At 35.4% G+C, this 27,451-nt stretch overlaps 1 long non-coding RNA gene across 6 annotated transcripts in view; it reads right to left on the minus strand.

Moving 5' to 3' along the window:
• Window positions 1–23,451, minus strand: part of LOC149193725 (uncharacterized) — a 39,059-nt gene extending 15,608 nt beyond the window's left edge. The window contains exons 1-4 of one of the 6 annotated variants that reach the window (XR_016254989.1): window positions 23,045–23,451; window positions 22,803–22,875; window positions 22,562–22,652; window positions 22,194–22,281 (exon numbers count right to left, since the gene is read on the minus strand). This is a non-coding gene — a long non-coding RNA (uncharacterized LOC149193725). Of the gene's footprint in view, window positions 1–22,193; window positions 22,282–22,561; window positions 22,653–22,802; window positions 22,876–23,021 lie in introns of all 6 variants that reach the window. The other 5 variants (XR_016254988.1, XR_016254985.1, XR_016254984.1 and 2 more) reach the window with 5 other exon arrangements.
• Window positions 23,452–27,451: the final 4,000 nt, after the last annotated feature.

Here is a 27,451-nt window from a genome sequence, read left to right on the forward strand (position 1 = left end):
GCAGTGAATGCAGCTACACAGGCTGTTTGGTTGCAGGGGCTTCTCTCCAAATTTGGTATTCAGTATCCACTTCCAACTGTCATATTTTGTGACAATTAGGGGTCCATTCAGATATCAATTGATCTAGTTCAGAGGCATAGGACCAAGCACATCGATATTCACATGCATTGCATTTGTGAACGGATCCGTGACCGAGTCATATCACTGCAGCACTGCCCCACTGAGCAGCAAGTTGCAAACATCTTCACCAAGTATTTCACTGAAAAGAAATTTTTAGAACTGAGAGCTATGCTTGGAGTGGTGGAGACAGTTGAGTAGGCCCTTCTGGCCACTTAGCCCTTTTTTCCTATTTTTTTTTGGGGTGGGGGGGTTCCCACGAGGTTTTCCCTCTTTCTTCATTTTATGAGGATCTTTTATTTATTGTACCTCAGTACCTAACATGGCATCTTGGTCGGGACTCAGTTTAGATAAGCGAGTTAGGATGAAGGGGGGTGTTGGAATATAATCCTAACATCTACATTTATTCTTTAGTCTAAGTATCCTTAGCTTAGCCACATGCACTAAAAATCATGTTCACAATTGGTTTTTGGTAAGCTAGCTCGGTGGACCAACTTTCCCCTGTTTTTTGCCTTTAAAGGCCTAATATTATGGAAATATTGGTCCAACCACTTTCCTAAACCATTTAGACATCTAATTTCATGTTCACACCTAACCACACCTCATCCACTTGAGTTATTTGAGGATTGGCGCCCCACATAAATATTCCCCCTTAAATCAAGGGATTTGGTCCCCCGGACCATTTTAGCATGTTTTAAAGTTGCCTTCCTTGGGAAATGCACCCCTCCTCATGCTTTCCTCGTGGTTGATAGTTGGCATAGGTTGTCTTGAGTCATTGTTGCCATTTTAGGCCTCCCTTTAGCTTTTCTTAGCCTTTTCTAGTTTTTTACTAGTTTTTTCCTAGTTTTCTAGATTCGGCAATTTCTATATAACCACCTCCCTTTCGGATTAGAGGTTTGGTTGCTCATGTATTACAATTGTTCATTAATTTAATACATTGATTTTATGGAGCAAATTATTTCTCTCCTCTCTCAAATATCAACAAATTACTTGTGTTTAATTTAACTAGAATTCTAGATCTATCGAAGTTTCTGTAGGAATTCTACAGAGGTGTGATACATGGTATCAGAGCTTAGGATCAACTCTCGGTCCTAAAGGGCGCTATCATAGTATGGAGTAAGAAATATCGCCTGTAGAAGCTATCATGGGTGATAACTAAAAGGAAAAATAATCCAGTTCTTAAATTATAGCGGAAAACACACACTAACAGATGCACCCGGTTGCCAAAGGAATTTGGTTTCCTAAATAGTGAAGAGATAATTCCATAACCAACAAGAATATGTTTCAGAATGAGAACACCCGATGGATGGGCTATAAAAAGAAATTGTTGGAATATACCAACTTATCCAAGCCGTAAAGGTGATTGGATAAGCCCTATTGAAGATCCACAATAGTTTGATGTTCCTTTTGGAAGGGAAATCCATGGGTTGACTATTACTTTGGTTCCAAAGTAGGTTTGAGCAAAGGCACTAATAATTGTGTTAATTTATTATTTGGTAAAGTTACATTCTTACTAGGATTGACATAAAAAAAGGGGTCCCTAAGAGGAAGATTTATTGAGACATAATTTTAATGAGCCATGAGCTAAGTATTGGGATAGCAAGGTAGAGAGGGTTAGTCAATTTTTCTATTGAAAACTAGCCTTATAAATAAAGCTTGGAGTTCAAATTTGTCAAATAACAGATTGTGATGAAGTGTCTTTTTCAAGAAATAGGGGTGCGATATAACGATCATGGAAATGGGTTGATTAATTTATGTGAAAGAATTAGTAAATGTGTGTTATATATGCAGAGAAAATTGTAAAGTTGGTGTCTACGATAACTAACAAGTATGAAGGTACTAAAAGATAGTACATAATCAATGCAGAAATTATCAGCTTGACGCTGAAATAACTAAATGGTCATAAATTTTTGTGGGATTCAAACTTGATATTGATAATTTATTATAAAAATTCGAGATGGGAAGATAAAGGAATAAAATTACTGGAGTAGTCTAATCAAATGACAAAACTTTGAGAAATAATTGCAAATAATACATCAAACTATGGAGGATAATGTTTACACTTACTATATACACATAGAATGAAGATGTTGGGATTGGTTAAAAACAATATTATTTATGTAAATGCATGAAGTATGGGTCATGTCACTATCAATTGATTGTTATTAGTTGAAGAGGAAGGCAACTAAGATTTAACCAATGTTATAGGAAATAAATTGAACTCAACTCAAAAGTTTCAAATACAAGCCTATAGATGGGATCTTTGGAGAAGAGAGCAAAGATAAACTCGAAAATTTATGAACGCGATTATTATTTCTTATATAAAACTTAAATGTGATCATATTTATTCTTGTTGACTACTAGGACTAGGGAAGGGTCTGTAACTTTTGATATAAATAAAGGTAATAAATTTTACTTTTTGCTGGAATTTTGACCAAAAGTGGATGAACCATGCTAAATTCACCATTCCTATAGTATTGAGTAAGGATGAAAGGTCAAGAAGAGAAGGAACCCAACCCTAAAGAGTGAGGAGAGTCACTCAAATCCATAAAGTATGCTACGAAAATGTGTATCCTAATAATATAGGTCCATTGGACACATTCTAATAGAAGAAATGAAGGATGGAATACGATGGAAATGCATAAATAAAGCTAATAGATGTGGGAACCATTAACAAGTGACAATGGGAAATCATAATCCTATACAAGTAATTCTACCTAATGTTGGGTAACATATAGAATCTATTCTAGGTTCTCACATTAAGAAAAGAAAGAATGTAATTTGGAAATTGAGAAAATTCAGTAGTTGGCTGAGAAAATTGACTAAGTAAAAGAGAAGAATACAATATGATGATAAAAAAATAAGTCAATGTGACATATATAAACATACATAGAAGATGAAAAGAGAAAAATAAGAAGTGTTAAGCTCGTTAACAACATACAACATGTGGGGAAAAATGAAAATCCTTGAGCATAGTTAGTAGTAACAACAATACAACTGAAATACAACTATCAGGAAAACAAACGTTGATGGTATTTGTATTTCAATAGTGCACTTATCAGGTTTAGAATTTAATTACCAAGGAAGGTTGAATGTAATTATTAGAACAATTGTTAAAATTTTTGGAAAATGCGATTTACTACCAAGAAAACAAATGGTTGGAGTAAGTGATCTTCTTGATTTTCTGTTGGAAAGATATATATAACGGAAACAAGAACAAGGTCTGTGCTAGGAAGGGAGTGGAAGTAATATAAGGAGAGATGAAAACCAGTCTTGGAATCAGATCAATGAGTTATCGATTAAATAATGGTATTGGTAATGAGAATAAATTAAGAATGGGCATAGTTGAGTTCATCTGTAGGTTATTTTAATCATAACCCAATAGTACTATATATATATAGTTGAAACAGTAACAACATAAGTGAGAAAATCATATCTAAATTATGCCCTATTATACATAGTCCCCATAAATTTAGATTTTCCTATGAGCAATGGGTAAATCTAGATGCTAATTGGTACCTTGAAGTTATAAATTAACCATGGTTATGATAATGTACATGGCCTCGGATCCATTGAAGTAATATATATAAATAATGTTGCACTCATTGCCTGCATATAAATAGTATGTTGAGTGTAGGTGGAAGATATAATTATATATTTCACATGTATGCTAGAAAATGGTATGGAATGAATGCCAAAGTATAAAGGTTCAGAGTTATACACAAGATAAATAAATATCATGAGAATTAAGGCTATCAAGAAACTTCTTAAGTGTCCATGATGGAAAAAAAGAAAACTCTTATACCTTCATTGGGTTATGAAAAGGAATGAAAAGATATATCAAATGATGACCATGATCTTGCGGAGATTCATGTGAAAAATGAAGTTGGTAATGTTGAGTTTTGAAAATGTCATTCATTTCCATTACACTTTCACTATTATGTCCATTATATCACCTCCATTTCACTACTATGTCACTACATTCATCCCACTTTCATTATCATTGGGCCACATTTATGTTTTTCCAAACTTTATTAATTTTTAGCCTTTTTAAGTGAATTTGTCGTTAAAAATTAGGAAATAATGTGCATATGTTTATACCTAACAAGTGGGTTGAGATTGTTAACATGTGTAGGTCAAAATGAGTTTTCTAGAAGACCCTTATGTGGCACTCTAAGGCCAAATTCGAAAATGAGGGGAAAGAATCATGGGATCATGAGGATATGTGTTACATCTTCTAATTGTATTGAGACTCTAAGAAGACATGTGTCTTATCAGTTCCTATTTTGATTAGGACTCTAGAGGTAGAGGGAGAGATTCATGGACTCTCATTAATGAGATGGCTTCTTATCTTTTTGTATAAATAGGATATCTCTCTCCTTCATTTGTTAGCTTGTTAGTTTAGAGCTTGTTAGCTTGTTAGTCTTAGCTTAGCTTAAAGCTTGTAGTTCTTCCTTGATGGCTTTGAAAAGCTTTGGAGAGCTTTGTTGTACTTTGTAATTTTGAAGAATTTGAATAAAGCTTTGATGTTCTCAACATGGAAGGAGATGTGAAGTAGATGTCGTGGAGCACATTAGAATGTAAGGTAGAGTAGATTTTATTTTGTAATTTTGCTTTGATTTCATTCATGTATGTCATTTTATTGCTTTCAAGTTTGATAGTTTAGATTTTTCATTCATGCAATTTTAATGCATGCAAGTTTGTTCAACTGGTTGATTGTAGATTAGTTTTCTTTACATGTTTTTGCATCAAATAGTGACATGAAATTTGCCTCTCTGCTGAACTTTTTCTTAAGCTTTTCAATTTCAGTTATGCTTTGATTTCAGCGTTATTTATTTGTTATTGTTAGTTAGTTTAGATATCAAATTCTTCATGTCATTTGACGTTATCTCCAGAGCCATGGCTTAACCCTGAAAAGCTACTTGGCGAGCTATCGGATTATGAGTGAAGTGATTTGATTTTACTTTCATCTCTGCAATTAGATATTAGGTTCTTCATGTTATTGACGTTATCTCCAGAGCCATGGCTTAACCCCCAAAAGTTACTTGGCGAGCTATCGGATTATAAGTGAAGTGACTTGATTTTAATTTCATTTGCAAGTAGGTAATTTAGATATCAGGTTCTTCATGTTATTGACGTTATCTCCAGAGCCATGGCTTAACCCCGAAAAGCTACTTGGCAAGTTATCGGATTATAAGTGAAGTGACTTTATTTTAATTTCATTTGCAAGTAGGTAATTTAGATATCAAGTTCTTCATGTTATTGACGTTATCTCCAGAGCCATGGCTTAACCCTAAAAAGTTACTTGGCGAACTATCGGATTATAAGTGAAGTGACTTGATTTTACTTTCATTTGCAAGTAGGTAATTTAGATATCAATTCTTCATGTTATTGACGTTATCTCCAGAGCCATGGCTTAACCCAAAAAAGATACTTGGCGAGCTATCGGACTATAAGTGAAGTAAATTGATCTTGCTTTCCTAACTCTACAATTTTTGGTTTGTTTGAGTGCAATAGTTTAGATTTTATTTCTGTAATTAGATGGGCAGCAGAGATGATGGTTTCATGATCAGTATTTCATATTTTGTTTGATTTAAGTAGCTGCATATTTACATTCTTGTTCAAGTATTAATTTTATCAAAAGCATGTTTTGAGATCTTTTGAAGTGCTAAGTTTTGGAAGTTACCATAAGGGACATAAACCTTGTTTTGAAATCTACATCCATACTTGACCTTTAAAAGTATTCTTAAGACCTTAGAATAGGATTTACATTTGCATTAAACACTTTAGGAAACCAACAAGAACAAAACCCCAAAAACAACATAAACTATAAAACAACGAAGTAAGGAAAAGGTAACTAAGCACATATGGTGCACCACACTTCATCAGTTTACGATACTCGGATTGATAATTTATGTAGAGCAATTTAAGACGTTAAATTGACTAGACATTTTAGCGTCGTTGCCGGGGAAGTGTAATTAGGAGATCTAATTTCTTACATCTAAAAAAAAATTAATAATTCTTGAGTATGCTCTCCTCCTGCACTTTGTGTGATCTGGAGGATCAAAAAAAGAATTGTTACCAAAAAAAAATTAATAATTCTTGAGTATGCTCTCCTCCTACATTTTGTGTGATCTAGAGGATCAGAAAAAGAATTGTTATGTTAAAAAAAAGGAGACAAAATAAACTTCATCATTGCAATTGATTCAATAATAAAAAAATAAAAAACAAAAAATAAAAAACAAAAACAAAAAACAAATAATAATAATAATAATAAAATTTAAAAAAAATGAAACCCGACTGCTTTGATAGGTTCAAACTGTCCAAGATTGACTGGTTATGGTTTGTAGTGGTCTTCAAAACAATGTGTCTTATTTTAATAAGATTCTGCAAATTAGCTGCGAAAAATAGCCCGATTCCGCAGCTAATTGTGAATTCCGTAGCTAATTTCAAGGTTTATCAGGTTACAAGCGTCCAATGAAGAAACTGACCACATGGGCATCTCCGGAATTGTCCCGACATGGATCCTATCCTAGTCACCCAGCCCAGATTGATAAAAAAATCAGCTTAAGACCTCAGTCAAAGTCCTGTTTTTAGCATGTTTACCTTGAAGTCTTTGCTGCCTGAAATTGAAAATCATTAATCATTCTTATAAAATTTCACAATTTCAGAGAAAAAAATAATAAATAAATAAATAAAATAAAATAAAAAATAATCAATGGCTATTCCCAATTCCAGTTTCCACTGTGGCCTCAATAGAAAATCTGCATTCATGTTTGAAGCTTTGGCCTTAAAACAAACCTGCAAGAACATTTTAAAAAAAATCATTGTTTTGTTCAATGAAATATATATGTATATTTTCTTTTGAAAGTATAACATATAATTTTATTAACAAATCAATTTCAAAAATAATAATAATAATAATAATAATATTATTATTTTGTTTAATAAAATATATATGTATATTTTTCTTTTGAAAATATAACACATGTAATTTTATTAAAAAAAAAAAAAATCACGTTTCACATAATATAACAAGCTCTGTATTGCTTGAAGTTATGGTGGACGTAGTAAATCTTTGCATTCCTTTTGTGGAGGACATTCACCGACCTGTATTCCTTCCCCTCCTCAGCATCAAAATCTCCAGACTTTGATCTCTCAGTGCGCTTTCGTTTTCTGCTCATGCTAGCTGTAATAAACTGCTTGAATTTGTCAAATCTGCCCAGGCTCAAGCAACAAACCTGAAGTCTGAATGCATTCATTTAGTGAGCTTAAAATATTTGTAAGAATCTTTGTATCTGGTTCCTTATATAATGCTTCAGCAAGGGATGAAATAATATAGTCCAAGTGTTGCTTAACATATCCAATTTTCTACCTCGGAGTAGCTTTTGACGTGCCTGAAACTACAGCCATCTGAACTTCTTCATGAAAATAGAACTTCAATAATGGAACAAGATCATCGAAATTGACTAGTTCATACGCTGAGAATACATCTGAAAACAATTTTTCTCTCAGAAATTCATTTCACAGCCAAATGCAGCAACTCAGGAAAAACGCAGAACAGTAAAAACGTCAAACTTCAACTGCACGATTTGGCCAAACGTAGACGAATTTGGGAAAAATAAAACATGGGTTTTTTCGCCAATATGGTTAATTAGATAACTCAGAAACCATTTTAGGGAATTTGAAGCGATTTGGGAAATCTCCTCGGTTCTTTGAAGCCCATTTTTGCAGGCCGTGAGGAAAAAATGGTATTTGAATTAATTAACTGACAGTTGATTTAATTCGGTTGCTTCCGATTTGAAATCAATGGCTGATAATTAACCATTTACTAATTATACATCTCCCACATTTTGCCACCCGTCTAACACCTACTCTGCCACTTCTCGATTAATAGCAATTCTAATTAAATACGGCTCTTCGCTGATAGACGTAACACCTGTTAACAGCAGTTCTAATTGGATATGGCTCTTCGCTAATAGACGTAACACCTGTTAACAACAATCTTAATTGGATACGGCTCTTTGCAACCAACCAATAAACGTGGCATGGAGCTTTTTGGCATTCGATGCAGAGACCATTCGAAAACTCACTCACATTCTGTTCATGTATATTTCTTGTGAGTTAAAACCAAAATTGCCTCTAATTACATTGGTTGCCTGGAACTACCGAAGAGGAAGAAAAAGTATCAAAGTGGAATGAATCCCATGCAGGTAGTTGTGTTGTTTGTTTTTATAATCATCGCCTGGATATTCCTAGGAGTTGTCTTAAAACATGAGCTATGGCTCAGTATATGCATTCCTGAACCAAAAACAGCTAAACTCTATCAAAGGAAATGTAAAAAAACCATGGCTATCTCATTCAACAACTATGAAATTTTGAGAAATGGTTTCTTGAGAATTGTCAAATCCAAAACAAGTTTGAATGTTGCAGTAGTTGGTCTGCAAAATAATCCTCTATACATACAAAAAAAAATCAAAACTGATGGTTGGTTGTCTTTTAGCTGCGGAATGCAACCTGATTCCGCAGCTAACTGGCAATTTCGCAGCCATTTTCATACTTTTGTAGGTTACAATTATCAAGAGACGAAACAAACCACATGGGTAGCTGGGAAAATGTCAGTACATGAATGGTGTCCTATCCATTTGATCCAAGTCGATGAAAAAGACCCCGGTCAAAGGGAAGTCAAGTTGTGTGTTATCACTAAGTCACCGCATGTCAAGAAAAAAATAATAATTTTGAATCAATGAAATGAATAAGTTATTTGCTCACTTTTCTAAAGGTATTGATTAATTTTGGACTGATGATGAAAGATGAATGGCTAACTTTTTATTCAAGATTTTTAGCTACAGAAACTGTGCACATTCCGCAGCTAAAGTCTAATTCCGCAGTTGTTCTCCAATTCCGCAGCTGAAAAACCTCATTGTTCAAATCAGCCTATCTTTCTCATACAAAATCAGATTTTGATGATTTAAGTACCGTTGGAAAGATCTCAACAAGATCTACACAATGAGAAATCCATCATTAAAGTTTGAAATGGTAAATAATGAAATAAATTGCTGAAAAGAAGCAACATCAACTTGAGGCACTAATTCCAAAGTGGGTATAAATTCTATTGATTTTTCCTTTGAGAACTTATTTCATTAATACAAATTCTTAGTTTTGTGTGTAAATATCATAACTAGAGAGATTGATCACCTCTCTCTTTTGATAATCTTATATTCCATTGCAGAAGAAGTATTAGTTTTTTTGCAGGTTTCAGGAGAAAGGACAAATGACTACAAGAGAATGGTGTCTATCTAAGAGACCAATTTGTTTCATAAGAGGATGATCAACAACAAAGAGGAAATATGCTGATGCAAAATCAGATCCAAACACTTGAAAAACTTTCAGATACTATTGTCTCCATTACATCCATACCTCATAATAAACCATTCACCTCATTTCACTTCATACTTTCCATTTACATTCACATACACTTTCCATCTATTTTTTTCCATTCATAATCCACAAATAAAAGCAAGAGGCCCATTCACATGCTTATTGCCCATTGCCATTTCTACTCTCCATTGCCATCTTCCATTTTCATCTTCCATTTCCTGTCATTTTCATTTCGCAAATAAGCCCTACTTCAATGCAAATTATTGAGTCCATAGTCCTTTGAGTCTAAGTTCCTTGTAAAGACACCTTGATGCTTGCATGTCTTAATGGCAAGTCCTCATGCTGACAAACAATGGGAATACATTAATGTCCCTTAGTCATCAGATCTTCTAGGTGACTCGACATCGGCAAAACTATTCGTACCTAGCAAGATGTGTTTGGGCATCTTGACTCTCATTGTCATCAATGGTGAGAATTATCGTGTTGACTAGTGGCATCCATTAATGGCCACTAAGTCAACAATTTCTTGCTATGTTCGACATCAAAACATCTTTTCACATAGTAGGAATTGTGCCAATGAGTTTTGAAGACATGAAGACTATTATTTTCAGCATTTTGGAGCAGATTCAGCAAGTTTTAGTAGAAGCAATAAAAAGTCATCTTAACTCTTTATCCATGACTCCTCTTGTTCAGCCATTTGAAGAAGAATATGATCAGAATTTTGTAGCCACCACACATACAACTCATCCATTCCAAAGGGTAAGTTAAGGTACGTCATTTTCTAACTTTTTGACCATAGAATTCCATAAAAAGCTAGAATGATAATTGTTGGAAAAACATTTCTCTTCCTCATTTCATAAAATTGCCAATACCATCAGTTGGGGGGGGGAATACATTCATATTCATATCTTTCCATGTCCATATCATGCCCAGGAGCCCACATACTTCCAACATATATTAATTATTACATTGTTATTATGAGCATACAATGGCTTTTCAAAAAAAAGTGCTTAAAAGATAAATTGGATACAAACAAAATCATGATTGTCACACAAGAACCAACCATCATGCAATCCAATAAAAATATACTTTGCAACAATAATCAAAATATCATTATGCAAAGTTCAAAGATCAAAATAGAATGCAACAAAAAAAAATGGTTGTAACACAAGAACCAACCATGTTGCAATTCAAGTAAAACCACTTTGCAAAAATATGAAGTTATTAAATGATATCATGCAAAATTAAGTCAAAGCTCAAGGATCAAAAGAGTTAATGTAATATATATTGCATGAGGACATGCAATAACTTCAGTTGGGGGGTATGTTGAGTCTTGAAAATGTCATTCATTTCCATTACATTTTCACTATTATGTCCATTATATCACCTCCATTTCACTACTATGTCACTACATTCATCCCACTTTCATTATCATTGGGCCACATTTATGTTTTTCCAAACTTTATTAACTCTTAGCCTTTTTAAGTGAATTTGTGGTTAAAAATTAGGAAATAATGTGCATATGCTTATACCTAACAAGTGGGTTGAGATTATTGACATATGTAGGTCAAAATTAGGCTTCTAGAAGACCCTTATGTGGCACTCTAAGGCCAAATTCGAATTTGAGTGGAAAGAATCATGGGATCATGAGGATATGTGTCACATCTCCTAATTGTATTGAAACTCTAAGAAGACATGTCTTATCAGTTCTTATTTTGATTAGGACTCTAGAGGTAGAGGGAGAGATTCATGGACTCTCATTAATGAAATGGTTTCTCATCTTTTTGTATAAATAGGAGATCTCTCTCTTTCATTTGTTAACTTGTTAATTTAGAGCTTGTTAGCTTGTTAGTCTTAGCTTAGCTTGGAGCTTGTAGTTCTTCCTTGATGGCTTTGAAAAGCTTTGGAGAGCTTTGTTGTACTTTGTAATTTTGAAGAATTTGAATAAAGCTTTGATATTCTCAACATGGAAGGAGATGTGAAGTAGATGTCATGGAGCACATTAGAATGTAAGGTAGAGTAGATTTTATTTTGTAATTTTGCTTTAATTTCATTCATGTATGTCATTTTATTGCTTTCAAGTTTGATAGTTTAGATTTTTCATTCATGCAATTTTAATTCATGCAAGTGTGTTCAATCGGTTGATTGTAGATTAGTTTTCTTTACATGTTTTTGCATCAAATAGTGACATGAGATTTGTCTCTCTGCTGAACTTTTTCTTAAGCTTTTCAATTTCAGTTATGCTTTGATTTCAATCTTATTTATTTGTTGTTGTTAGTTAGTTTAGATATCAAATTCTTCATGTCATTTGACGTGATCTCCTGAGCCATGGCTTAACCCCGAAAAGCTACTTGGCGAGCTATCAGATTATGAATGAAGTGATTTGATTTTACTTTTATCTCTGCAATTAGATATCAAGTTCTTCATGTTATTGATGTTATCTCCAGAGCCATGGCTTAACCCCGAAAAGCTACTTGGAAAGCTATCGGATTATAAGTGAAGTGACTTGATTTTACTTTCATTTGCAAGTAGGTAATTTAGATATTAGGTTCTTCATGTTATTGACGTTATCTCCAGAGCCATGGCTTAACCCCGAAAAGCTACTTGGCGAGCTATCGAATTATAAATGAAGTGACTTGATTTTACTTTCATTTACAAGTAGGTAATTTAGATATCAAGTTCTTCATGTTATTGACGTTATCTCCAGAGCCATGGCTTAACCACGAAAAGCTACTTGGCGAGATATCGGATTATAAGTGAAGTAATGTTGTGAAACCAGCTCAAAAAAAGATAGAAAAGATAGATCAACGCCTTAGAATTCAGCCTCTTCGAGAGGGCAACCTCCTTTACATTACATAAATGAACAATTCTTGGATGATTCAAATGACAAAACCTCCTTTCTATATATAGGAGTCTAAGGAGTCACAATATAATCCAGCCGACCTAACAATAATAATATAAAGCCACAAAAATAACAATAGAGGGATTCTATGGGGCACATTAATAACAATATGGGGGCAATAGGGGCACAACAATATTAATAAGGGGTATAACTACAATAGTAATGGGGTAATCACTAGTATTATAGGGACCCAACATGCCCCTCTCCTTCAAAAAAGTGTTGTCCTCAACGCTTGAGTAGTTCTGGATACTTCTGCATAAAATTCTCATCCTCCCATGTGGAATCTTCAGTGGATAAGTTCTTCCACTTGATAAGATACTCTGAAATTGATCGATTTCGTAGCTGTCGAGTTCTTGTTTCTATGACTGCTTCCAGTTCCAATATAATTTTTCCTTCCTCGTCAAGTTCTGGCAATATTGTTTGAACTGGGAGCTTGTCGCCTATAACCTTCTTTAAACATGAAACATGGAAAACTGGGTGCAATCGAGAAGCTGCAGGAAGCTCCAATTTGTATGCCATAGTACCAATCTTTTGCAACACCTTGTACGGACCATAATACTTTGGTGATAATTTATTATCCTTTTTAGCTTGCTTGAGGGACATTTGCTTATATGGTTGTAGCCGTAGGAATACCCAATCACCTACATCAAAACTTCTTTCACTGCGATGTTGATCTGCCTGTTGTTTCATTCTATGATGAGATGGATGGTGGTTGATACCCATAAAGTGCCATAAATGGGGTCATTTTTGTTGCTGTATGGAAGGAAGTGTTATACCACCATTCAGCCAGAGGCAACCATTTGACCCATTGTCTGTTTATCAGATACAAAGCAACGAAGATATCCTTCCAAACATTTGTTTACTATCTCAGTTTGCCCATCAGATTGAGGATGATAAGATGAGCTATGAGCTAACTGAGTACCAAGACAAGAAAATAATTATGTCCAAAAATTTCCAGTGAAAATGGGATCTCTGTCACTTACAATAATCTTTGGGTTTCCATGTAGCTTTTGAATTGTTTCCATAAATGCAGTAGAAACTGTACTGGCTTTAAATGGATGTGATAATGCACAAAAGTGTGCATACTTGGTAAGTCTGTCAACTACCACCATGATGACACTCTTTCCCTCAGACTTGGGTAAACCTGTGATAAAATCCATTGAAACCTCCTCCCAACATTGGCTTGGAATGGATAAAGGTTGTAATAGACCCAGTGTCTTAATTGTTTCAACTTTATTTTGTTGGCAAACCAAACATTCCGCCACAAACTTTTGAATATCTGATTTAAGGCCATCCCAAAAAAATTCCTTCTTAACCCTGTGGTAAGTTTTTAAAAATCCTGAGTGCCCTCCTAAGGGAGAAGTGTGCAATTCCATAAGAATCTTTTGTTTTAGCTGGGAATTCTTACAGAGGTATAAGCGATCTTTGTACCATAACGAATCATTTTGCCAGCTAAATGTATCAGACGTACTGGAATCTTGTTGTAACTTTCGAATAAGTGCCCACACTTCTTCGTCATTCTTCCATTCCTCCCTTGCTTCATTTATCCAATCTGGTTGGATAATAGAAATGGCGCACAACAATGCTTCCACATCCTCATCCTTTTTGAGAGTGCATCTGCCACCACATTTTGCTTCCCTTTTTTGTAGATGATTTCAAAGTCATAACCCAACATCTTTGTGACCCACTTTTGTTGCTCTTCAGAGGATAATCTTTGTTCTAAAAAGTATTTAAGGCTATCATGATCTGTTTTTACCTTGAAGTGTCTTCCCATTAGGTAGGGTCGCCATTTCTTAAGTGCATGGAGTATTGCCAACATTTCCTTCTCATAATAGCTTTGCTTAAAAACTTTCCCTTGATTGGACGACTTTCAAAAGCAATGGGTCTTTCATCTTGCATTAGAACAGCACCAATTCCATTTCCTGAAGCATCACATTCCACAATAAAGGTTTTTGTGAAGTCCGGTGTAGCTAAGACCGGTGCTTGGCACATTGCCTCTTTAAGATGTTCAAAGGCCTTTGTTGCTTCCGGAGTCCATGAAAATGCATCTTTCTTCAATAATGTTGTTAGAGGTGCTGCTATTCTCCCATAATTCTTAACAAACTTGCGATAATACCCTGTCAACCCGAGAAATCCTCGCAGATGCTTTATGGATGTGGGGATTTTCCATTCCTTAATGGCTTTAATTTTGCTAGGGTCTACCTTAACTCCTTCATGAGATACAATATGACCCAGATATTCCACCTCCTGGACTCCAAAGAAACATTTGGATCTTTTTGCATATAATTTTTTCTCCTCCAATAGTTGTAGCACCCTGTCAACATGTTCAACATGATCCTTCCAAGACTTGCTGTAGATTAGTATATCATCAAAAAATACTAACACAAATTTTCTAAGGAATGGTTTGAAAATTGAATTCATCAAACCTTGAAATGTTGAAGGTGCATTGGTAAGGCCAAAAGGCATGACCAAAAATTCATAATGACCCTCATGAGTTCTAAATGTTGTTTTCGGAATGTCTTCAGTCTTCATTCTGATTTGATGATATCCTGAACGAAGATCCAACTTGGTGAAGTAAATTGATCCATGCAATTCATCCAGTAATTCATCAATGACAGGAATGGGGAACTTATCTTTAATAGTGAGCTTGTTGAGCTCCCTATAATCCGGACACATGCGCCATGATCCATCCTTCTTGTGCACCAATACTACTGGAGCAGAGAAAGAACTTTGACTCGGTTGAATTATACCAGCCTCTAGCATTTCTGCAACCATACGTTCAATTTCACTCTTTTGGACATAGGGATATCTGTACGGCCTGATGTTTGGAGGAACACTTCCTGGAATCAGATGAATAGCATGATCATGATCACGCATAGGTGGGAGACCTTTGGGAGTCTCAAATACCTTGGAATGATTGTCCAGGACTTTTTGGAGATCTGGAGAAATAGATGATTCCGATGTGGAAACATCTAGCGAACATAATTGTGCAATTACACCTCTTTGCTCCTTTTTTAGAAGCTTTGTCATACCATTAGAGCTGATTATCTTTCCTGGTTTCCCTGCAATACCCCTTAATTCAACTTCCTTTCCTTCCGTAGAAATTTGATGAAAAGTTCTTGAAAATTAAAAGCTATTGTACCCAAGGATTGTAGCCATTGGACTCCTAGTACAACATCAGCACCTCCCATTGGAATGGAAAGCATTGGGCTAGTCAATACATATTCTCCCATGGATAGCTTGATATTATGGCACTTTCCAGAGCAATTTATTGTTCCTCCATTTGCAATCATCACTTGACACTCTGGTGCTGGATATAGGAAGCAATTCAATTCTTTTGCTACCTTACAATGAATAAAATTGTGGGTGCTTCCTGAATCAATCAACACTATTACCTTTTTCTTCTTGATTTGTCCTTCTATCTTGATGGTTTGAGGAGTGGTAATTCCTGCCAATGCATTACAAGATATGGTCGGATTTATTTGTTCTTCATCTAGGCTTTGTTCCTGGAGTATATCCTCTTCTTTTGACCTTTCTTGCTCCTTTTCTTCTTCCTCTTCACAATCTATGTAGAATAATTTCTTCTCAGCACACTTATGACCTTTAGTGTATTTGCTATCACAACTGTAACAAAGCCCTTTTGCTCTTTTTTCTTCCAATTGTTGTGGTGTCAACCTTATAGGTTGTGGAAGACTAGGGGAAACAACACTTCCGTCTTTATAGTTGTGAGTGGTATGCTTCCTGGTTGCCATAATTTTGCTTTCCATTTTTCTTGCTAACCTGAATGCCTTCTCTAATGAATCAGGTTCCCAAAGGCGAACATCATGTTGGATATTATCCTTTAAAGACCCTATGAACACATCAATCCTATGCTCTTATCTTTTACCCCTATGTTCAATTTTTGGAACTCCTCAATGTGCTCCATTATTGAACCCTTTTGTTTGAGACTTATCAATTGGCTAAAAAAAGTGTTGCTTTTTGTATCCTCATAATGTGCTATCAATTCTTCCGTAAAAATTTCCCAAGTGATAAATTGTTTACGAGAGCAAAGCCATTGATACCATACAAACTGATTTGGTTTCAAATATAAAGTTTCCATACGTACCTTTTGTGTGTTTTGCACATTATTGAGATCGAAGAATTGCTCCATCTGTAATATCCATGTTGCGGGATCCTTGCCATCAAACTTCCTCATATCGATTTTTGGAATATGGTGGGTCTTCGATCCAACATTAGAGTCTATGGAATCATGATTAACATTTCTTTTGTTCTCATCATGAGTTTCCTTTACTACCCTTTCACCATTAGTGACCCTTTCTTGTAGCAACTTCTTCAATTCTTCCATGTTTATCTTCAAATCTATCTTCAAATCGTCCATCTTAGCTTCTACGCCTTTCTTTAAACCATCCATCTTAGCTTCTACATCTTTCTTTAAACCATCCATCTTAGATTTTGTTCCTTTTTGTGCAAGTGACACTTGTTGCACTTGGTCTCGTAATTTTGCTATATCATGTTGTATTTCTTCCTCTTCTTCATAAGTCATGCTAGAGATTTCAGGTTGCTTACTAGGTGTTTGCATTTTCTTTCCTCGGGGCATCAATTACTGATAATAATGCTTTACTATGCCCTTTGACTTCCTTCAAACCAAGCTTAAGCAAAAATTTAAAAAAACTACACACCTTTTTTTACTTTGTAGAAGCCTGATATTGAATCTGATGTATCTCTGTAATTTCGAATCATCCAGTTCTGAAATTGTGACTTGTAGTAGCCTTCTGTGTCCTCTTTCCAATGCCACTAGTCTAATCCAAATTGGATTCTCCAAGAAAGAGTTATGCACAATCTCCCACAGTGACCTGATTATAGACTAGTTCAGTAGAGCAAACTTGTATGAAGTGCCACATGTCACTGTTTCGACCTTTGACTCTGAAATATATACAAGAAAACTACAGTCCGTCATCTTTCTTTACCTTCTTACAAAATTTCAATCCGATGCTCAGAAAGAAAGTTATGATTATTTTCCCCAGGTCACCTGTTTGGAATGTAATTCAGGAGTCTGCAAAAAGACCAACTTCCTCAGATCATATCTATTCAAATATAGTGCGAAAAGCTCTGAAATTCGTACTCGAGGTTCAGTGTGATTTCTTCTCAAATGGGTTTTTTTGCAACTTCTTAAACGTCGCAGAAAAAAGTTATAGCGAAAATGCAACGATGACCTGTTTGGAGCAGCGAAACCCTAGAATCCAAAGCTCTGATACCAAATGTTATGAAACCAGCTCAAGAAAAGATAGAAAAGATAGATCAATGCCTTAGAATTCAGCCTCTTCGAGGAGGCAACCTCCTTTACATTACATAAATGAACAATTCTTGGATGTTTCAAATGATAAAACCTCCTTTCTATATATAGGAGTCTAAGGAGTCACAATATAATCTAGCCAACCTAACAATAATAATATAAAGCCACAAAAATAATAATAGAGGGATTCTATGAGGCACAGTAATAACAATATGGGGGAAATAGGGGCACAACAACATTAATAAGGGGTATAACTACAATAGTAATGGGGTAATCACTAGTATTATAGGGACCCAACAAGTAACTTGATTTTACTTTCATTTGCAAGTAGGTAATTTCGATATCAGGTTCTTCATGTTATTGACATTATCTCCAGAGCCATGGCTTAACCCAGAAAAGCTACTTGGCAAGCTATAGGATTATAAGTGAAGTAAATTAATCTTGCTTTCATTAGTCTGCAATTTTTGGTTTGTTTGAGTGCAATAGTTTAGATTTTATTTCTGTAATTAGATGGGCAGCAGAGACAGTGATTTCATGATCAGTATTTCATCTTTTGTTTGATTTAAGTAGCTGCATATTTACATTCTTGTTCAAGTATTAATTTTATCAATAGCATGTTTTGAGATCTTTTGAAGTGCTAAGTTTTGGAAGTTACCATAAGGGACATAAACCTTGTTTTGAAATCTACATCCATACTTGAACTTTAAAAGTATTCTTAAGACCTTAGAATAGGATTTCCATTTGCGTTAAACACTTTAGAAAACCAACAAGAACAAAACCCCAAAAACAACATAAACTATAAAACAACGAAGTAAGGAAAAGGTTAACTAAGCACATATGGTGCACCACACTTCATTAGTTTACGATACCCGGATTGATCATTTATGTAGAGCAATTTAAGACGTTAAATTGACTAGACAAGTAATATTAAACTATTATCTCACACTGGAATTCACTTGATGGATGCAGAATAGATACAAACATGTGAGGCTAATAACATAAAATGGGATGATGCAAATAGCCTGGTAAGTATTATTATTATTATTATTATTATGTAAGTGATATATGCTACAATATATTACACTCATATTTTTGAAGCTAGTAGTGAAGGAATGAGGGAAAAGAAATATAGGACATTTTTCATAATATTACATTAAGGTTACTGACATCGTCAAATGCATGTCTATAGAGATTGAAAATATAGGTGGACTGTAGGAGGCAAGTGATAACATGAAAATGCACAAACTAGAGAAGAAGGCATTCACCTTTCTAATATTAGAAACTCAAGGCAATACAGAATGGGGAATCAAGGACAGCTGCGGATAAAAATAAAAAGAATTTATCAATTCCTAGCCATATTGAAAACTATGACGTTTGTTTATGTGTAGCAATACTTCAGTTATATGCAATTGATAACTATCACACTATTGATTGTAGCAAATGTGGAAGGTAGCACTCGAAGGAGAATTGTCAGTTGAACGCCTTCGGATCTTAGTTCTAATATGGGTTGAAGTACTAAAACAAACAATGTATTTATAATGCGGCTACCTGGGTATCAGAAAGTAAATTGTAGAATACTTATCCAACACTAATTACGAAAGCGGTGACTGGAAATATACACACTAGGGACAATGTGAATTTATGGGGGGGAGAATGTAATATCCCTCCGTGGAGGTAATGAATTATTTAATACATGGATATGTGTGTAAATAAATAATTTGAATAAAAAGATAAACAGAAGGAGTCAGAAATATTCATGAATGAAACACTTGGAAATAAGATACTTGCCATGCCTTCACAATAATAATTCTATATGGAATTATAGATAAGCTTAATTGATGGGAGAGAAAGATCCATTAAGTTGTTTAGATGGAGAAAGATGCTAAATCTAGAAAATCCTAAAATCTATGTGGGAGAGAAAGGCGGACTTTTATGGAAAAGCCTAGGCAAGTGGATAAGAAGTCCACTAAAGCGGGATGTCGCTAACAGAAAAATTATCATGAAAGAAAGGTATTAAATACATATTGAAGGGATCAACAAAGGGTTGTTGATACCCAGGCAAGTGCATCTCGGCTCGGGGGGAACATGAGGTTTGGGTTCAAGGTTGGGTGGAAAGGTGTTTTCCCTAGTTGGACTCAGCCCATTCACGGTCAGAAATTTCCTTGGCTATTAAACTAAGGATTATGTATATTTTAATTATGAGTGAAATTATATGTTGTTGGTTTTGAATTGTTACGAATGTAGTTTTTGGAATATATAATAAATAACATGAATGGCGCTTTAAATTAGTTGGTAATGATTCTTCCATTATGGTCCTCTGTGTATATGGTTAATACAAAGGTGAGCGTGACCAAAAGAAAGAGTGTAGTAGGAAGCAGGAAGGCAAAATGCCCATCGAAAAATTGTTGTGCCACTGTATTTTGTAATTAGTAGATAAATTCCTATGGTTACCTTTCAGTAAATTGTAAGTAATTTGGGTTTCGGTAGATGAGGTAGAAATTAAGACACCCGGATGTACAATTTGGCACGTTCAACCTCTACCTAGTTATTGAGTGATTGTGCATGACAACCATTACTTATTTAGTGGTTACAGTGTCTGTCTGTATAATTAAAATCAAGTGTACTATAGGTAATAGGTATGCTGAGGAAATCCTTCCATGCATGAAAGCTACGAGCTATAGTAAAATGATGATGGAATTATTATAACCAAGTAATTACTCTTTAACTCTTAATCAATCTATTTGGAGGGATTCTTCTCTTGTTGGGTAGAGTAGAATCCAATTTTATGACCAGAACCACGATATAAGCACCGATAACAAAATCCGGGGTGGAAATAATCATTTTCATAGTTTTGTGATGGGAAGGAGGAAACCGAGACATACTCATCCATTTACCAGAGTCTAAGGAAAAAGGGTAAAGGGTATAACCAGGTGAGGAATTATATAGTTCACTGGCTACCATGTCGAAGCCATCAAACCAAATTAAAGGCTAACTTAGGTGTAATCCTCTAAGTCGAAATCACCAGAGAATTTGTATTACGATCCTTCATAAATGCAAGAAATACACCATCACATTGGTAATAAGCTAATAAAAGTCGACTCTCCATCCAATTGAGAACCTGGGTGATTTACTATATCATAAAGGGATGGTAAGCATGTATGAATAGGTAGAAGCTGATTACTCAAGTATAAATAGAGACTCAAATAAAATAAAATAAATATAGGTAGTAGTAAGATCCTTCGTAAGTCAGAAGAATCAAAGAATAATACAAATTGTAATGGTAACCCACTGTAGAAACTATACAATCACCACCATTCAATTTTCTAGAATTGATGCATCCTTTTTGGGGAAGGACAATGTTGGGTTGTGTTATATTCTTTCCACGACTAGGCCAAGTAGTTAACCGGGGGGTTAGAAGGGGGGTGGAGCCCCCCCTTTGTTGCGCCGATTGTGTAGCGGGGGGAGTCACAGGAGGTTTGAGGGGTGCAGGTAACCCCACTCTATGGGTTCTGGGGCAGCACCCTGGAAAATTTTGGTTTTGGACCCTATATTAGGTTGGGTGGACCTACCTATGGTTTTGTGCATGTTTTTCGCACATGGTTTTGGACGCGATGGTTTCTGGTCCATGGTTTTGGATGCGATGGTTTTCGGTCCATCGTATTGGATGCTTCGACATGTATAAATATGTATTGTAACATTGAAAGGAACATAATGAAAAATCAAGCTGGTAGTCCCAGTTTTGGGATCCAGGGGAAAATCTCTGTGTGTATGTGTTTTATGTGTTATGCTCTCGCATTGTTTATTTTCTGTGTTTTAGAATTCGTATGCAGGTAATTTTTGTACGGGGTTAAAACCTACAGACAAACTAAAAGTGTATTCAACATAGATATCCATGTTGTTTTATTTACATTACATTTGTGTACTAGGAAAACTTGTAGGAAGCAAATAATACAAACAAAAATTGAAGCACCAATTTTAATTACAAATATAACAAGATGATTGAACCTCGTCATGACTGGCTGAAGGCAATGGAATATTGAACCAGAATGAGTAAGAATAACCATTATCCATATGTGATTAAATGTAACAAATGTTTTATTATGGATAAAATAGCACATCAGGTCCATGAGACAGGATTACACGCTAAAGGGTAGAATAACCCAAGAAAATAAATAGTAGATAAACATACCACGGTGGGTCGCTAGGAGGGCTACATTACAAATGAGAATAATCAGAATTTTTAGTAGAAATAGCTAAAATTGAAACCAGTTGCAAATTGAGGTTGTCCACTCCGTACGCAAATCAAGGCTAAAATCCATAAATAATAAGATACCCAATTTTTAAATATTTTCACAAAATACTTCACATAAGAACAAAACCTTGTGGTCAATTTTAACCGGAAATCCCCATTAAGTGTGTCATTTGATTTAAAATTGCTATCTAACTCATAATAGCACACAAATGAGGATAACCCCTGTGGGGAGATGCTGAGGTACCCACCTGGAACATAAGAGAAACATTATTAAACAATGTTGAAACTCAGGCTAGAACTCAAACGATAGAAGCGATGGGAGTACGACTATGGCACCTGCATAACATAAATGGTAGATGTATGAGATTATGAGATTGGAACTGGGTTTTTGAAATAATAACATAAATATAGAAGGTGAATAAAATAAAATAAAAAATAAAAATAAAAGAGAGAGAGAGAGATAAAACCTAGCACTTGGGGATATTGGGTTTTATTTGCACTTGTAAGCCAAAATTGAGAAAGCGGGAAACCCAATCAAAGAACTTAGAAGAATGTAAATGGACAAAAGGATGATATGTTAGTTTTCAAACACACTACAAAAAAAAATTACTTTCACCTAAGAAGCGATGCCAAAGAGATCGTCGTAGAGTAGGTTGAACCCAACTTTCGGTTGAACAGTCGAAGAGACCAAGTGTGGTTCGTCTAATCTATGCAATAATAAAAACCGATAGGTTAGATTCCTTATAAAACAAGAAATAACAGTGTCAAATTCTGGACAATAATCGTATGAGCAATGCCCCATCGGAATGGGTGAATCATCACTTAAGCTAACATCAAGACCCCTATGTACCTATTACCTAAGAGATTAGGGTTGCCGAGAGGAAGCCCGTGAGGGGTTCATTGACTGGATATAATATTTCTTCTCAATCTCTGCACAATCGAAGAAATCCTATAAAGAGATGAAGTCTGGGTAAAAAATAAATAAATCTTGGCAATTCATCCGAATAGGGGTTAGGGTAAGATGAGAAAGTAAAATGATAAATTGATTTTATCATAATGGAAAAAAAACCAATTACCTGAAAGGAACATGAGATTTCACCTGAATTTGTAACCCTTACATCTTTGAATAAATAACTAGGCCACCGACGAATAGTGAGAACAGAGTGCTGCATATGATGAAAAGAAAATGATCCAGAATATAGGTAAGAAGAAAAGCATCTTAAGGAAAAGGAATGATATTTTTTTGGAGATGCCTCAGAAGGTGTGAGACCCAACTATACCCTGAGCATCTATGCGCAGTAGGGAGAGAAGTATGTTGAATGAAGGAGGAGGGAAAGTTTCACCTCCTCCATCACCGCATTATGTCGCCGATAGGCCATGTCTCCATGAGCGTAACTAAGTTATAGAGATAACAAATAAGGAAGGCGGCACGAGAATGCGAACAATATTCGTAGATTCATTGTATGGAAGGGTAGGATTAAGCAAACGTTTCTTATCTTTGATTATCTAGCGTGCCTGGCCACCATTGGAAATGACAAGTGACCTCCTACACCCATGTGAATTTGGCAAGCATGGGAATCGTGGAGTGGAGTGTAAAAGTTCAAGGTGGAGTGTGTCAAACAACATTAGAGAAATATTCACGGAGCTAGTGAGGTTTCGTAGCTCGTATGACAAGAACACCTGGAACGTTAGTGAAAGGCCAAACCATAATTGAAAAACCTTACCTCTATGCAAGGTGGCGTCCAACACCGAAATAGGTGCAACCATGACATATATAAAACATGACACCATGCCACTAGCCGAGTATTACACTAGACCCAAGAAAAATTAATGGAGATAGGGAATTGATTTAAATCTCATAAATACACATTAAGACCTCGATTACCATGTTTTTACGACAATGGGGAAGGTACATGCATAACGAAAGCAAGTAACATACTTTCTAAAGGTTTATGGATTTTTATGTTAGGGAAATAAGCTAACCAATGTCAACATCCAACCATAAAACCTTATAGAAGAATGATGGTTATAAGATGACAGTTAAGTGTGATCACTGATAAGTAAGGCAAGTTATTACCATGTGTGCACATAGTGCGACATAAATATTAAGAGCTATACCCTTACAACCGAAAGTGATAAAGAGTCTTTCTTGTAACCATAGGGTAAAGTTTTACCCAATGATATTCCGAGATGTCCAACCCCTACACCAAAGGTAAGGGTGAGTGAAAATTTAATATGACATCAAGTGGACAATAGGAACTTAAGCGTTGGTTGGGTTGCAAGAACAGCATAAGAGTTGGTGAGAGGACATGGGAATCATGCCTTGTATAATTTAGGAATTGATTCAGTAGGTAGTGTATGGTGTGGATTATAAATCTAATACATAAGTACTAAGAAGTGCATATAAATCACAATTCAGCCATTACAAAAATTATGACATTGACATCAGTACTGAATTATAATCTTTATATAGTTAAATGGGTGGTTATCCTATATTTATACAATTATTACATGGGACCAAAAGCGTAAAGAATACTCCTAGGGAGGAATGGAAACCACATTTCCCAAGTAATTACCTCGGTCTGAAAGAAACTGCATTTGGTAATCTTGGCATACAACTGATGTTCTCTTAGAAATCTCAATACTTCTGCTAAGTGTTTGACATGCTCTTATTCATTTTTAGAATATACCAATATATCATCAATGAATATAATAACAAACTTGTCTAGATAAGGACTCAACACATTATTCATCAAACACATAAAAGTAGTTGGAGCATTAGTTAAACCAGATTGAACTACAACAAACTCATAATGTTTGTACCTGGTCCGAAAAGTTGTCTTGTGAATGTCATCTTCTTTAATGGGTACTTGATGATATTTGGATCTCAGATCAATATTCGAGAACACTGTTGCTCCCTTCAACTGATCAAACAAATCATCAATCCTCAGCAATGGATACCTATTCTTAATGGCCACTTTGTTCAACAGCCTATAATCAATGCACAACCTAAGAGTACCATATCTCTTCTTCACAAACAATACCTATGCACCCCATGGTGACACAGTTGGTATAATATATCCCTTGTCAAGCATTTCCTTCAATTTAAACTTCAACTCTACCAACTTTGGAGTGATCATCCTGTACGGTGCCTTTGACGCTGGTGCTACCCCTAGTACCAACTCAATAGAAAAGTATACTTCCCTGTGAGGTAGCAATTATGAAATATCTACTGGAAACACATCACAAAACTGTTGTAAAATTGGGTACCTACTCAAAACATCTGAATCCTCAACTTCCTTACCTTTGTCACTAGAAATATGCACTGCAAATAACACACACCCTTTTCTATGACTACTCTTCGTCTGCATAACTATCACCATTCTAACTGATGTTTCTTTCTTCTTACCTTGCAAGATTCTTTGTTCTCTAGTATCAACCAAACACTCAATGGATTTTTCATAACAACCCACCTTGGTCCTGTGAAGATATAGCCAGTCCATACCCAAAGGCATACTATATGATCCCAATGGAAATACATTCAAATGTGATGATATAGGCATACCATTAAACTCAAATGCATAGGCTCTTACCCAATGATGATCTCACTTCTTTGTATCTATATCCAACTACACTAACCAAGACTTTGCATGCATTTCTTTATTCAAACCACACTTATCCACTAGGTCAGGATTAACATAACTATAATTAGATCTAGGGTCAATAAAAATATAAACAACTTGATCACAAAGCTTACCATCCATCTTGATAATAGACACATGGTGATCTACCAGACTGTTATCCAATGTTGCATAGATCTTAGGAACACCTTTTCCAACATCCCCAACCATCTGCGCCTCTTGGGCACTATAAACCTGTGGTCTACCACCCTAATGTTGTGGACAATCTCTCTAACAATGATCTTTGCCACAAGTCCAACACTTCACGGGCTTCTTATCATCACCCTTGTTCTACTCATACCAAAATTCCTGTCCTCTGTCAAATGCATTGAACTTCTTGTGCGGTGCTACATTCTCTTTGTTACTTGTGTCCCGAGGCATTGCCCGTTTCTATTCCCATTTCCATTTATTCTTATTATTACCTTTCTAGTTTGGTTTAGTCTTAGATCTACACTTTGATTGCTTGTAATAATTCTTTAGCTTCCGATTGGCCTCCTCCAATGATCTAAGCTCGTCAAACTCAATCCTATCCTTAAATGATATCGACAACCCACTGATGAATCTCTAAATCTTGGCCTTCTCCTCCTTGAGGTAAGGCACATACATCAAAAACTCCAGAAATATGCTATTTTACTCCTTATCAATCATAGATCTCATCTTTAGCTTATAAAACTATTTTTCCCTGTTGTCATAGTACCTCTATGATAGGTACTTATTCCTTAATAGTATCTTGAATTCACTCCAAGTCCACTCCTCATAAATATCTCTGACATTCTTTACATATTCCCACTAGATATCTGATTTACCTTTAAGACTAAATGTATCTATTATGGCCTTCACAATCTCTGAGCAATCATGTAATCTGAAGAACTTATTTGTTGGTATAGGGTCCCTAGGGTCAGTTTTGGGGTTAGTTTAACCCAATTTTGTAAAAGTTTTGTAAAGAATGTAAAGTCTCCACGAAATGTGGATGTGGAGCACACAGCTAGATATGAGTCAAAGGGGCTTTAACCCCTTTATTGGGTAAGTGATAGGTCATTTTTGAGACTCATCCATGGTCCGCGGACCATGGTATTGTATTGGAAAAAAAGATATATATAGTTGAGTCATATTGAGTCTAAGAAGAAGTAGACAAGAAGACAAGTCAAGATAGAGATTGTTGTGGGCAAGTGCTAAGGCAAGAAGGATTTTCTTCCTATACTTAGGTGAAATGGGAAGGCTCTTATAGCTAAGTGCGTAAGAGGCCTTAGTAAGTCTGCAACTTAGTGCGTGGACCCCTACCGCTGAGTGCGCAGGGTGGAGAAGTCTGTACACTGAACGCTGAAAGTTAATAAAGGCTGATTTTGAAGAAATATCTTGCCTTTGAGTGTTATTATTAATTATGTTCATGTTATGTTCTATTGCTCAATGATATATTTTCGATGGAATAATGCATAAATACTATGTGAATCTACTAATTCTTTAATATTTATGCATGAACTAAGTAATTATCTATTTCTGTGAAGATAAGGGTTAATTCTGTTATGATTTCTAATGATTTAGATAGATCTGCGCAAAGGCAGATCTAGGGTTAGTAATTAGTGCGCGAAAGTAGATAGGTTCCTTCTTTAGGGTCTATAAAGTATGATCACAGACCTTAGCAAAGGTCTAGAAGTCGTTTTCTTATAGTTGTAGTAGCGATCCATAAAAGGATACAGATCTACGCGAAGGTAGATTTTAGCTACAAGAGCTTAAAACCACTTATCACATCGTCTCTGGATGCATAAACCTGGTTCTAGCATCCCCCAATACTGCTTTGAGTGAGACTGCAGCCTGCGCTATGTAGG

This window comes from Pinus tabuliformis, chromosome 2_2 (genome assembly GCF_031772625.1).
Source record: "Pinus tabuliformis cultivar Carrire ecotype Pingquan chromosome 2_2, CPIR1, whole genome shotgun sequence".
Taxonomy (NCBI): Eukaryota; Viridiplantae; Streptophyta; class Pinopsida; order Pinales; family Pinaceae; genus Pinus; species Pinus tabuliformis.